Raw genomic sequence first — 14700 nt, forward strand, 5'->3', positions numbered from 1 at the left:
GTGGTGAGAAATTATCGACTGTGCAGTATTTATTTGTATGCATGCGGTATTGCAATGTATTTTTAGACACTAATTAAGAGTCGTTCGCAGCAGCGGGTATGTGGCTGAGGCTGACATGTCTCAAGGGGTACGTGGCTGGAAAAAGTTTGGGAAGCACTGTCCTAGAGGATTAAATGAGGAACTGTTGTTCTCCTGTTTTTTATGATTATTAGATTGTGTGCATGGACATGTCTGTAGTTCTTACCAAGAGTCCTAAGACATATATATCATTTATGGACTGATGTTGTTCTATGTAATAATTTTTTATGTATACTCGAGCTTTGTATTGAATCAAACAGAATATGTAATTTATTATTTTCTCTTTATGGAAATGGGTTTTCTATGTACAGTGGCTTGAACTTTCCCACATTTTGTCACATTACAGCCACAAACATGAACCAATGTTATTGGAATTCCACGTGAAAGACCAACACAAAGTGGTGTACACGTGAGAAGTGGAGCGAAAACCAAACATGATTCCAAACATTTTTTTTACAAATAAATAACTGCAAAGTGGGGTGTGCGTAATTATTCATCCCCTGAGTCGATGCTTTGTAGAACCACCTTTTGCTGCAGTTCCAGCTGCCAGTCTTTTAGGGTCTGTCTCTACCAGCTTTGCACATCTACAGACTGAAATCTTTGCTCAATCTTTGCAAAACAGCTCCAGCTCAGTCAGATTAGATGGACAGCGTTTGTGAACAGCAGTTTTCAGATCTTGCCACAGATTGTGACGTGAAAGTTCAAGGAGGCCGAATACTTTTGCATCCACTGTATGTCTTTCTTCTGCCCCAGATTCAGCTCCATACACAGCTATTTAATGTAATGACATGTTTGTATGTAAGTACTTTGGACATCTCTGTATATGGATGAAACACATTTTTACCTTTGTTAAGGTCTATCGAATGTGTATCAGAAGCTTTGCAGAAAGCCATGAGCTGAAACATCTTTCTATTTTTTTTTCTAAAGTCAAGGTATAGTTAAAGTCTTATATCCACATGTGGAGCACTGAAGTTCTCATTCATAGTTTAATATTATCTTGAAACATTTAGGGCCTCTTAGTACAATCACACATCATTTAAGCTTACATCTTACTTAAGTGGTGATGCTGACCATATCCATCCCTATATTGCCACAGTATACCCATTTACTGATGGCTGCTTCTAGCAAGATAGCGTGCCATGTTAAAAAGCTCAAATTATCTCTACCTGGCCTCTGCCAAAGGACAGGGAGTTTACTATATTCAAATTGCCTCCACAGTCACCAGATCTCAATTTAATAGAGCACCTGTGGGATTTAGTGGGAGATTTGCATCATGGACGTGTAACCAACAAATCAACAGCTACTGAGTGATCGTGTTTTGTCTTTGTGGAACAAAATCTTTGTTGAATCAGAAATTAAGCAAGTTCAGCAGGAAAAAGTCTGTCAAATCAGGCACTTGCAAGATGTACCTAGTAACGTCAAAAATGAATGAATGCACAGAAAATCCCAGAACAAAAGTCCAAGGCTTTGACTGGTGTTAATGGGGATCCTAATAAAACAAACAAAATAATTAATGAGTCTGTTCAGTAAAGATTGTGAGGAGCAAGTAACGGCAGGATGCTGTATCTCACTGTTTCAATTAACACATAAACAGTAATGCGAAAACAAATATTTGTGGTTATCCAGAGCTTTAACTATTATTTGCCAAAGACTGAACGGGCGCTACGCCAGGGCCACAACAGCGACGAAGCTGCACTGAGAATATGTTATTACTTTAAGAGGAAACAGTGTTTGGAAACATTCAGCAAACATGATAAGCAATGCAAGAACTGGAGAAAGCTGTCAAATCAGCAGAGAATATAATAAAGTCGAAAGGGGAGAGTAGTTCACAAAAACCAAGCGTAAATTGGGAAAAATCAAATAAACACGATCTCACAGAAAACAGATCTCTTTCCAAACTCCTCAAATAGCCTAAAACTGAAGATGCTGATATAACAGAGTTATCATATGAACTATAATAGGTTTAATGCCGTCTGCTGTAAAACAATCTGATACATCCTATAAAACAATTACTAATTAGAAAACGCACACTTGTTTCCACTTTCAAGAAATGAGCGAAACTTTTCTGGTAATTTTCATGTCGAAATTAATGATGTACAGCTTCATCCTGATAAAATGGGAGTAAATGGTCTTTTAAAAGCGAAGGATATGGCTTTTTTTGAATATACAGTACATGAAATAGGCTGTGTATGTAAGGAATGTTAGAAATTCAAGTAGACTAGCAGCAGGAGAAGCAGGGGAGGATTTACCCCATCATTTTTCTTTTCCACTCAAATATTACTGCAGTTTGTTGACTTTTCTCTCTCCTTCAAAGCAGCTGCTTCCTTCCATCATTAATTGTGCCCTTTGTGTCTTACGGAGCTATTTTTCGCTTTATCTTGGCTATTGTGTGTGAGTGTGTGTGTTATTTGCCTAATGTTTCTTTCAATTATCGGGGGTTTCTCTGGATTTTAATCTTTTATATATTAAAAGTCAACTTACAGGGAACATGAATGTATTAAACTCCCACATGCTCATTTCCTCACTTTAAAAATAAGAGCAGGCAAAGCTCTCGATGGAGTGAGGTGTACATATAAAAGCAAAAGTCTATTATCTTGAGATTAATGTGCAGAAGCTGTGTCTCATCTAAAAATACAAGTTTTACAATAGCATGCTGGTAAAGTGAGCACACTATGGAGACATGAATTAACCTTCCAGCCATACCTGTGATTTTCAATGTCGCTGAGAATCAGTACTTTTGAAGACACAGGAACGGACTCGTTAGACAAAATTCAGCTTTTCACAGCTTCTTTTCTTTAATAACAAAGAGGAAGAATGACACGCTGCCGTGTTGGCAGATGAAAGACAAAAGAAAATATGCCTCGTCGCAGCAGGAGAAACAGGAAACCTCCTGAAGGCATGTTAGCAGAAAATGTCATGGGATGGTTCTAACAAGTTTTACAGAAGACTAATGTTTTTATTAATTCTCCAGCTTTTAAAGTGAAAAATCTGCAACATTTGTCGTTCCTGTTCGTTTAACACAGGATCATGCGGTGCAACTTGCAGACAGTTTATGGAAGCTTTTACATGTACTTTTCCATGTAGACACCCAGTGACTTGAGGGTTTTTCTCAGGAAAATTTTTTTTTGGATAGGCAGGAAAAAGGGCGTGCTGTGTCTTTGGCATGACACAAGAGCAAAAAGAGTCGTAGACAAACAGACTCAAAGACATCAAAGCGGTGACTGCAGATCATCAAAGATGTTCCCAAAATCCCAGACACAAGGCTCTCACTGAAAAGCACACGTCTGAACCAAACCTTTGAATAATGGCATAGCATAACTTCCAAATCCCTCATGCCTCTGTTAATAATGAGAATAATAAACCACAGTTCAATCTCTGGCTTTTATATTTTCTCCTGCTTTTCAGCTTTGTTTACATAAACTATGCTGGTATAAAGTAGCAAACACAGTTTTTTGTGGAATTATTAGGTGCTTTTAATAGATATATTAGTTACAGGCAGTCATTTTAATTTGTTTGCATTAGGAGATGCTAGATTTTTATCAAAATGTGTATATATATATATATATATATATATATATATACTTACATTGCATGTATAAGGAACATAAAGTGTCATGAGTGTCATTATCAATTTCAAAACAACTTATCCCAAAACATGATCTCTTCATCTGCACATGAAAACACAAACTTAATTACACTACGAGTGCAATGTGTTCCTCAAATTTCCATTTTGTGACATTTAATAGAAGAGGATATTTACTGCATTTTTAATCTCATTTGAATTTAGAGAAAATAGCACTAAGGACTTGTGTGAGTAAATATCACCAGGTTTATTAGATATCGGTAATAAAACACCTACAGACTATATTAATGGCCCATATGTTTTAAAACATGAATCACAGCTAAAATGAATTTTCTCGTTATTTCCTGCAAAGCTTACTGTTGGTTAGATTTAGTCCACGTCTCGAGCTTGTGCTGCTGATGCTACAAAATGTCAAAATTACAACCTATGAAAATTGTTGTAGTTTCTTGAAAGTTTTGGACAAAGTCATTGATGCCTTTGACCCACAGAAAAAAAGACCTTTCAATCATTTATTTAATAAAAGAACTCAATAGACATGTTTGCAGTTCTTCAGCAGAATTACTACCATAGTGGAATGATTCATTTCACATAGCTTGGAGGTATTTTAACCCTCTTGTGAGACTACCCTTCAAAAGATATAGATATTGAAGTATCTGGTGCCAGTAAGGGTCTTCCAAGAAACCACAAGATGATTCCACCTGTGGCAGCTAATCTGGAACTTCTGATTCTACTCATTTCAATTTAATATATCTTAATATGTTTTTTTAAATTAACTTTTATCTTAGCCACTTTGTCAAAAAGAATTAAATTTTTGCCATGTTTACTTTTCGAGATTTATTCATTTCATTTTCATTTCATTTCTTTATTTATTTCACACTTGGTACAGCAGATCAAACCAACCAACCACACTTTCTATCAATAAAGCACTACAACCATGTGTGAAAAGGAGCAGGAAGAAGAAAATATTCTTATTAAACCCTGCCCCCTATCTCACATATTGGAAAGCATGTTTTTTATATTTTAAAGCTTTTATGATGAAATGCTTTAAGAGCACAAACGCCAAGATCATTGTGTAGATCTGCTGGGTTTTAGAGGGATGTGCGAGGTTATGTTACAGTTGTCAAGGTCAGTGGTCTGAAAGGGGGACAAAGTGCATTATGCACACCTCCATTTGGCACTCTCCCATGAGATCTGCGAAAATGAAATTACCCAACATCTCAGAGTGTAGCATTCATCAAAAATTAGTTGGCCAGGCATTTATTCAAGTATTTACTCTCAGGTGCCATTTCCAAAAGGTCAGATAGGGATATTTTTTCTCTGCGGATGTGTTTCAGTTTCTTCTTTTTTTCCCCCACAGTGATGATGACAGCACAAACCTTGCTGCGATGGAGGGCAAAACTTTTCAGCTAAAGCATTCAGACAGACATTTTCTCTCTGTGGAGCAGAGGATATGTTTGCTGCAGTTTAGCTTATCATTCATGTAAAGTTGTTTTAGATAAAGGCGAAATCTCACTGCGGCAAAGTGGCAACAAAACAACAGGAAGGTCACAAGAAAAGTTTTTTAATGTTTAATGCACCCCTGACATTCCCTTTGTTACGCTGCTTATGACAGCTTTGAAAAGGAGAGACTCCTATCTATACACTTTCACAAATCAACACTTCATTATTAACTTTTAATATACATTTTTTCAAAGTCACTTTTACTTTTTTTTTATAACAGTGGGTGTGGAAAGACTGTCAGTGCATTTCAGTCCTTGCAAACCAAGAAAAGACTCTCCTCAGTCATTCCTGTTAACACTTGACAGCTTATTTCTCTTTAGTCTGTGATTATGTCTTACTGATGTTCTGGTGTCTGCACAACGCTCTGCAGAATATAACCAACATGTCAGCCCGAGCTCTAATTTATGGCTAGTGTCTGTTTACTTCCACAAAGTGGAAATCAAACTGCTGCAGTGTTTAAGTAGCAGACATTATGTACCACAATTAAGTCGGAGTCTTAGCTTGAATCAAAGCTGCTCATTTAAATGAAGCTGGGATTCAAAGGTTGGTGATCACATGCTGGGCGTCCATAGGGGATTGAAAGATCACATTTTCTTTCCACATCCAAATAAGGAGATATTGTGCCTGCTGGTAAAATGTCTCCCAGCATCCAAGTTCTTACCATGGTGATAATGTGGTTAAATGTGGCCCTGGTAACTCCTTCGCTTATATAATAGAAACCTGCTTTGTTTACAATTGAGACTCAAAAAAACATTATCTGCACTCTTTGTCTAATGAAAGCTAAAGCAGAACACTAGGGGAAATGGTGGTGAACTAATTCCAATCGCGCCACACTAGCTGCTGTTGAGCAAATGCCTGGAGTTGGTTATAAACATTACATAATCATTAGCATGACACACTAACATTTAAATGCAAAAAGCACACAGCAGGATACTTTCAGCATTTCTAGTATACACATCTCAGGTTTTTGTATGCTACACTTAAACACAGAGACAGACAAGATTTTGGAGACTGTGGTTTTAACAATTGTCAATTACAACTTTTCGTGTTTAGGTCTTTTAAAGAAATTCTCGCAATGTTCTTTCAAAACAAATCATTTGTTTTAGCAACAGTAACTGTTTGGAACATTTTTAGGAAGCGCACTGGTACCGCTCCATGCAATGGCTTAACGTTCTGGTATGTAGGGCGGTGGGGCTGTAGTTAGTTACAAGTGGAAATATATGCCCATAAGAAGAGACATATAGGTGTATAGTGGCCAAGAAGCACAACAGACAGTCTGAATTGGCAACCTTTCCACTTTTTAAGTAGCATATTTATATTTTGTTACCAGCTTTTCAAACAACTTATGAAAGACCAGTGGGGTTGGAGTGCCGTGTGAGCTGGCCTAGTGTCAAGAGCAGAAGACCATAAGCTTTGTGTCAAGCTGACCAGGAAGTGTGCCGCCTCACCTCAGCGGACTGCACGTAGTGTAATGCACGACCCAGCACAGCCTCTAACTTGTCAATTATTAATTCAAACTCATTTGCAGAGCGGGTCAGACTGTGACCAAAGTATTGTCATGGTTGCAAGCACAGACCAGCAGGACACAAACATACACAACCCCGACTGCCCCAGTTTAATTTTCTTTGCCCAACATAGGGACTGTTACAGCAATTCCTTAAGTGGCACTAAACTCAGGCTTTTACCGAAGCATCCTAGGCTGCCCAGCAGCTTTCTGGTCAATATGTCTGACTGAACACAGAATTTTACTGGATGGACCAGGAACAATCATCGGCCATTTATTTAGCACAAGCCACAATATGCTGTGTGAACACTTACCAGGTGTCCATCCAAATGAATGCCTGGCTCCATATCAAAACACTACATATATGTGAAACTTTCTTCCTGTTAAAAGAGAGCTCTTCTTTCCCACTATCACCAAGTTCTTGCTCTGATTGTTATGTTTTTTTTAATTTTTTTTATTTTATTTATGGTATTTTATTATTGCAGGGTTTGTATCATACAATAGGAAACACCTTGAGGTCATAGTTTTTGTGAAATAGCTTTATAGAAATAAAATAAAAATAGAATAAAACTGAAGACTGAGAAACCAACATATCAAATGTTGAAACTGAGAAAGTTTATTGCATCAGACATATAATCTTATTTTAAAATTTGATGCCAGAAAGCAGTTTCAAAAAAGGTTGGGACATAAACAAAGTTACGAATAAATGATAAATGATGGAACATCTCACCACTAACAACGTAACTGGGAACCGAGAGGGGTTATCTAATTGGAGCCTGAGCACAGTTTAAAGTTGCATCTCTCTTAGTTTATTGGTTTAAAATCGTGGTATAAAAAGCTTATATTTCTGGTGTTATTCTTAGTCTCTGTAGTTTGAATGATTTTCTTGCATACATACAGCATACTGCATGTGCTAGTCATCATTACTGTTTCCACATTTGTAATTTTGTTTTATGCATTCACTTTTTCACTTGAGCCAAATCTGGAATGCTGTTGTTAAACTTCTGCTGAATCAAACTTGTTTTTAGCAGGATTAAGACATGAAATAAATAATTAATAAGTTTAGTTTATTAAGGGTTTACAAGGGGTGCACATCTATTAACTAGTTGAATTTAAAATGTAAGTATTATTCATTTTGAGAACATTTTCAGATATTAAAGGCAGAAATGCTTCAGGCTTTTCATTTTCTAAGATGGTTCTTGGATCCTTGGTTTGCTATAAATTAGTTTCTCTCGAAGCTTCTTCTCCAAGCTTGTAGCCTGGAGTGCTCAACAAGGCCCTTCCTGATAATGCATACCTGGAGACTAACAATGGCAAAATTTCACATCACCATCCCTTTCTTTCCTTTTTTCTATTTTCTGCACTCTCCATCTGTCAATCTCTCATTGTCGAACTCTCGCTACAATAACATAATGAGGCATTTAATTATCTCAAGTTCAATCATCAGAGTATCTAAAGTGTGCTTTGTAATTGTACTGCTAGCTTTTTTCATAAATGTCATTTGCCAAGGTCCAAATGCCATTTTTGGTGGGAGTGTGTGAAATTGCTTCCTCTTTATTTTAGCCATTTATCGTGCTATTGCAGCTAATGCATGTCTCTCCAAAGGGGAAGATTCATCCACTTTTGGAGTTGAATAGATGCACTGCTATAAGGCAGATGCAGGTATTTATATGAAAGACACAAAAGTTCACCTTTGTCACACACATAACAGGTTGAAAAGATGAGCTCATATAAAATGCCATTCATCTCAAATGCTTAATGCTTTTTTTTAAAAGGTTAGGCTTGAGAGGTATAATGAGCTATGTGCAGTTACTGTACTAATGTGTTATTTTGCTCTCGAGGCATACGTTTTAGAATATTTCCCTTTTTTTAAAGACTTGCAACAAGATTGCAAAATCTCTTTCACATTTAATACTAACTAATAAATACTTATTATTTAAGTGTTAAGTGGCATTAATATCATATGTCTATATTATGTAATGTTTCTCCATACAATGTATTTTTTATTTGGAAGGCAGAAGAAAGTCAGACTTAAAGAGAATAAGTAAATAATATTCTTTATATTTCACTGTATTCAATTTAAATGTTTACAGGGTCATATTTTGAAGTCAATAGCAATATTAACTTTTCTTAATAGTATTTATTAATAATAGTTAATACTAATTACTTCCCTTCACCTAAGAAAGTAGTTGCTTTATGTGGTGTTTACTGTTGTAATACTCTGCACGTGAACAATGGAAAGTATGCACCCGTTTCTGGATTAAGGCTCATACTAAAATAAAAAAATTAAACAAATTAAAAAAGGCACACTCACCTTAAAAAACTAACTGAAGCTAAATTTCATCAAAACCCACATTTTAAACTAAATTGAAAAAGAGACTAATAAAAAATACAAAAGCACAGCGATTTTAACTGTGGCCCATAAAAATCCACTGACATTTTGGTTAAAAGTTGAAGTGACAGAATTTAATTCCAGTCACGGTTCAGCAAAACTGGCTCCTCCAGAAATTTAAGCGGCTTGTGCTGGGAAATGATAATTACATTATTTTGACTGTAGACTGCCAGACAGTGCAGTCCCACTCTGTGGAAAACGTGTTTCTCATCCTCCTAATTGAATGAGAAGGTGGAGAAATTGTTTTTAGAAACAGAAGGAAAGTTATTGGAAATTACTTATTTTAGTCAAATGCAACCCTGTTTTTATAGCTTTGTATAATTTGCTAGAGAAGGAAAAATGACTAATAATGACGAACATGTTCTCGTCACACTGAAGTGGAGGCCTGAATCCATCAGTAATAGGGAAGAGAGGATTAACTACAATGGGCCTAGTTCTGCTCAGCACAAGCGAAAAACAGGAGATTCACTCAATTTTCAAAAGCACCACTCGTGTGGATTTTATTTACGAGGCTGTGACACTGTTTACAAAGTACTAATGGGGCACACTGTACCAAAACAACGAGACACCGGAGAATTTAGATACTGCTGCTCTATATGAGCCTGCACTGCTCCATTTACCTCGTAAGCCATAAGATATGGGCCCTGTAAGAAACGCTGTCAGCACAACTGATTTGGAAAAGAAGTTAGTTTATAAAGTTTGGCAATTACAGGCTCATTATATTGTAAAGCATTGATTACCAAAGAGTGTGCCGTGTCCCTTGATGGGCCACAAGAACCTATTTCCAGTTTTCTAATTTAGTTTAAAATTACCACTAAATTTATGCATTAAAAAAAGTAACATAACTCATGAAAAGAGCCGTGGGATTTATAAATTATACAATATTTTTATATCTGATTCTGATATAGACTTATAAATGGTAAATGGCCTGCATTTGTATAGCGCTTTTCTAGTCCCTAAGGACCCCAAAGCGCTTTACACTACATCCAGTCATTCACACACTGGCGATGGAAAGCTCCATTGTAGCCACAGCTGCCCTGGGGCGCACTGACAGAGGCGAGGCTGCCGGACACAGGCGCCACCAGGCCCTCTGACCACCACCAGTAGGCAAACATGGGGTTAGTATCTTGCCCAAGGATATTTGACATGCAGCCAGGATGCAGCCTGGGATCGAACCACCGACCTTCTGATTAGTGGCTGACCTGCTCTGCCACCTGAGCTACAGCCACCTACACTCACCAGACACTTTATCAGATGCAACTTGTTAGTGCTGGCTTGGGCTTGCCTTCAGAACTAACTCTTCTCTGTGGCATAGATTAAACAAGGTGCTGGAAATATTCCCCAGAGCTTATGATAGATGACAGCATCATACAGTTGGTGCACATTTGTCAGCTGCTCATCTACGTTGTAAATCTCACGTTCCACCACATTCTGAAGGTCCTCTATTGTAACGGAATGTGGAGGCCATTTGTCTACAGTAAGCCAGGTGGTGTTTTTCCAGTCTTCTATTATCCAATTTTAGTGAGCCGTTGTGAATTGTAGCCTCAGTTTGCAGTGCAGGTATAGCACACGCTATGTTGTTTTGTGCTGCTGTAGCCCATCTGCTTCAAGGCCCATTCTCCTTTGACCTCTGGTATCAACAAGGCATTTTTGCCCAGAAAACAGCCCTTGACTGAATATTTTCTCTTTAAGCCCGGAAGACGATTGTGTAGTTGGGAAATCCCAGAAGAAAAGCAGTTTCTGAAATTCTCAAACCAGCTCATGTAGCACCAAAAACATGGCCATGGTTTGAAGTCATATTAAACCTATAACGCCCTTTGTATCATATTTGCTTCATGAGTTTCTCCATCTCATCAACATGATCAATGACCAAGCAGCAAGGCATAAAGGTCACAGGTGTTCAATTAAAAAAAAAGGGTTTTATTGACCCCAAAATATGAGAAGATATTTAACAAAGCCAAAAAAGACAAACTGACCTCCTGAAATGACACACAGAGGAACTTAAATACTGGTTTGGCAAAACCAAATGGAAAACCAAATGGCTGCCACATAACCAACTAATACCAAACAATTAAACAAACTTGAAACACCCCCCAGGGAATGAAGCATGTGGTTTCATCCACTTAGGCTGTCAGTGGTACTTCAGCTCTCCCAGCCCTTTGCCACACCTTTTGCCAGACAGGAAGGAGAAGCCAAACCCCAGGTAACTCAAACAGAGAAGGATGTATTAATATAACATAAAACAGAACTTTGACCTTGCAGTGTTAATGTGTGCACACCATATAAACATCAGAAGGTGTAATGGAAAAATAAATAAATTTAATATATTGGACAATAAGTAGAATATATTTAAAGTTGTGACTGCAAAGCAAACTAAAGCGAAGCCACTAATGGTGAGGTGTGGTGCTTACCCTGTGTGGCTTGCCATCACATCGCTATAATTTCAAAATATTACAGACAAAACTCTTTTTTTTGTCTTAAATTAACATTGTTGTTAACAAAAAGTTGCCAAAACCACCAAATGTATCACATGCGATACAAAAAATATGTAATAAAAATATATCATACACAACATGATATAGCAAAAAACATTGTGGATTTTTTATAAGGGTTAATAAACATCTCAGTTCCAAAAAATCTGAATTTCCTGGCTATCTTTTGATGGGTTGGGTTTTACAGGATTAATCACCTTTTTTCGGCTTTCTGGTGTTTGGCTTAAATTTCAGCATCTTGTCCATGTCTACAGGCCTAAATTCTGCCATGTGATTGGCTGATTAGATATTTGGACAGTTGGAACAGTCGTACCTAACAAAGTAGTTGATGAATGCATACTTATATTTTACATCCAGTGTCAAAACTCTTTTTTTTTTTTTTTGTAATATCTCTTTGTAGACACTAATGTTTGGTAAGAGTAGAATCCCTCTCACAGTAACTGATGAGGTTTTGTTTTCCCTGCACACAGCCAGACTACGTGTTTCCCCATTTCCTATTTGTATTTAAGCACATTAGCCTTATAGAGTATCGACATACCTGTAATTGATACGAATCATCTCCTCTACGGCGAAGCAACAAAGTGTGTTAACTATCCCATCAAAACATTTTGGGTATGGCTAGAGAAAAATCATTATGTGTAGTAGTACTGTTTGCAATATAGCATACAGTAGTATAGGACTATAACACAATAGGAAATAATGCTGCTTTTTGTAACTCTAAACTGGCTCACTTTCCCATCGTCGCTCAACTCTTTGTGGTAACTTAAAGTTCTCCCTAATCATACCACATACATCCTAAATCCATATAATAAAAGGCTGGCTGGAATCAGGGATACCAAAACAAAAGGTTGACCTTTAGAAAAATCAGTATGAAGCTTGAGGAAAAACAATCCTCAATGAGTAGAAAACACACAGTGACAAAGACCACCAGAAAGCCGTCATCAAACGTCAAAAACTAGACTGATGAAGATCTACTGTTGGAGTCATAATTCAAGGCCAACAGCATGATAGATTTAACTTGACTTTAGGAACCTTGGAAATGATGCAGTGCAAATTTACCAACATAGGGGCCTTTTCTCATATTAGTGTTATATAGTAACTGAATGGAAACATTTACCAAATCTGAATGTTTTAGATAAATGAAAACAGTACTAGAAATATGATAGAAGTACTTAGTAACTATGCAACATGCTAAAATTCAATGCATGGAAATAAATGGTTGGAGAAGAATCAAGAAATGACATTAACGTTAGTCTAAATAAGGTGCAAATTCCTGGAATTCTTAATGCTCTTGATGTGTTTGAGAACAATAACTTTACAGGAGAAAAACAGAATGCTGGCTGTATGCAAAGCAGGTGTAGAGCATGAAATTGAACACTCTGCAGCCTCTACATTTGGTTCTCACAAGATACATTGGCAATCAGCGGCTAACAGTGCAAACACCACTGCAATATCAATCTTGATTTGCACAAGAAGTGTCCTCTACCTTTCCTAAATTGTGCCCTGACTGGACCTGTTTGATGGAGTGCATATTGTGTTAGCAACAACTAGGCAGGTGGATTTGTTTCTCACCTTCACCACTTAATGGCATGTGAAGTAAGCTGATTCAATTCCCAGTACCCACGTCTAGCTGAGTACACCACAGAAGGACAGTGCTAAAAGATTTATTGGACAAGAGCGTGTTTGTGAAAGTTGTTGCTGTTGGCTTGATGTAAAACATTTAAGGCAAACTGTTAGAAAGTATGTAAAAGCGAAATACATTTAATATACGGTGATTATGTTTTAAGCTAAAAATGAGTCCATCTCTATGTGTGGGATGGGGTGGGGGTACTCATGACATTAAAGTCAGAAAAAGTGATGCAACACCTTCTTGTGAAGAAATATGGCTAATTTAGCATATTGGTACAACCTATTAACTTGGGACGAGTATTGCAGATCTGTGCTAAATTGGTAACAGTTTCAGGCTTCCAAAGGCAGTATTTATGCAGCGTTAATTTATTCTAACATAGATGGTGTTTTCACGTTGCTAACCTCCTTATTGTGAAAAAAAATGTGCCAGTCATTAGGTGTGATGTTGATGATGAACTGTGTTGTGTGCTCTCAGTCATAGGTTCAGGTTGCTGAGGTCCCGAACAAATAGACTCAAGGACAGCTTTTACAACAGGGCAATAGCCCTGATCAATGTAAATAGCTGACCTGACTGGATACCTCCCTGGACTTTTTAGGGGGAGGTAACAATGTTTAAAACGATAACAATAATATTTATATTTATAACAAGGTGCAATAATAATTAATGTGCAATAATAACAGTGTGCAATACACATACACTTATTCTTCTTTTTTATACTAAGTTAATATACTGTGTTGTGTTGTTTGTTACGTTGTGATGTGTCATATCGTGTCGTGTTGTGTTATATGTAGTGCCGACGTAGGACAGTTTTTCCAATTTCATTGTACTACTGTACTATGTATGACTGTGCAATGACAATAAAGAGTTATCTTAATTAATCTTAATAGATGAAAGGGCAGGCTGTTTTAATGCAACGACTTTACTGCATGTAACTGCAGGTAAATTCAAAATATTGTTTGGGTTTTGGATCCAGCAACATGAGTTGCCACACAAGACTCTGGTTTAGGGAGACAATAGTTTGCATTTCATTTGGACCAACTACTTACTAATTGGTTAATTTTAGGGACAGACTCGTCAAGGACAAATTAAGCCTATCAAACTAGTAACGGCCCCATCTCACTTAAGCTGTAACAAATGCAAGACATCCCATCATGTTCTCAAGTGAGATACACCAGCGACTTTAGTAAATCCAGGCTGTTCTAATTCTTTGGGCATATAATAATAATAATAATAATAATAATAATAATAATAATAATAATAATAATAATAATAATAATTTTGTCAAAGTTAAACATAAGTGGTTTGATTTCAGGCCAACTTTGCACTTGCTGTCATTTTTATCAACAAGATTTTCCTCACGTTACAAAATCTTCCTGAAGCATAACACGCAAGGCTACATCAGTCAGATACAAGTTTAAATTACTAACTTAGTTACACGACTAGTTACTTCTATCAAAAGTAACTCAGTTACTTCAAGTTACTTGTTACTTTCAAAGTAAGTAGCTACTAGGGAAAGTAACT

The sequence above is a fragment of the Aulonocara sp. 'chitande type north' Nkhata Bay genome, linkage group LG2, assembly GCF_057382095.1.
Source record: "Aulonocara sp. 'chitande type north' Nkhata Bay isolate Kocher_YH1m ecotype deep benthic linkage group LG2, A_spYH_male_GT1.1, whole genome shotgun sequence".
Classification (NCBI taxonomy): domain Eukaryota; kingdom Metazoa; phylum Chordata; class Actinopteri; order Cichliformes; family Cichlidae; genus Aulonocara; species Aulonocara sp. 'chitande type north' Nkhata Bay.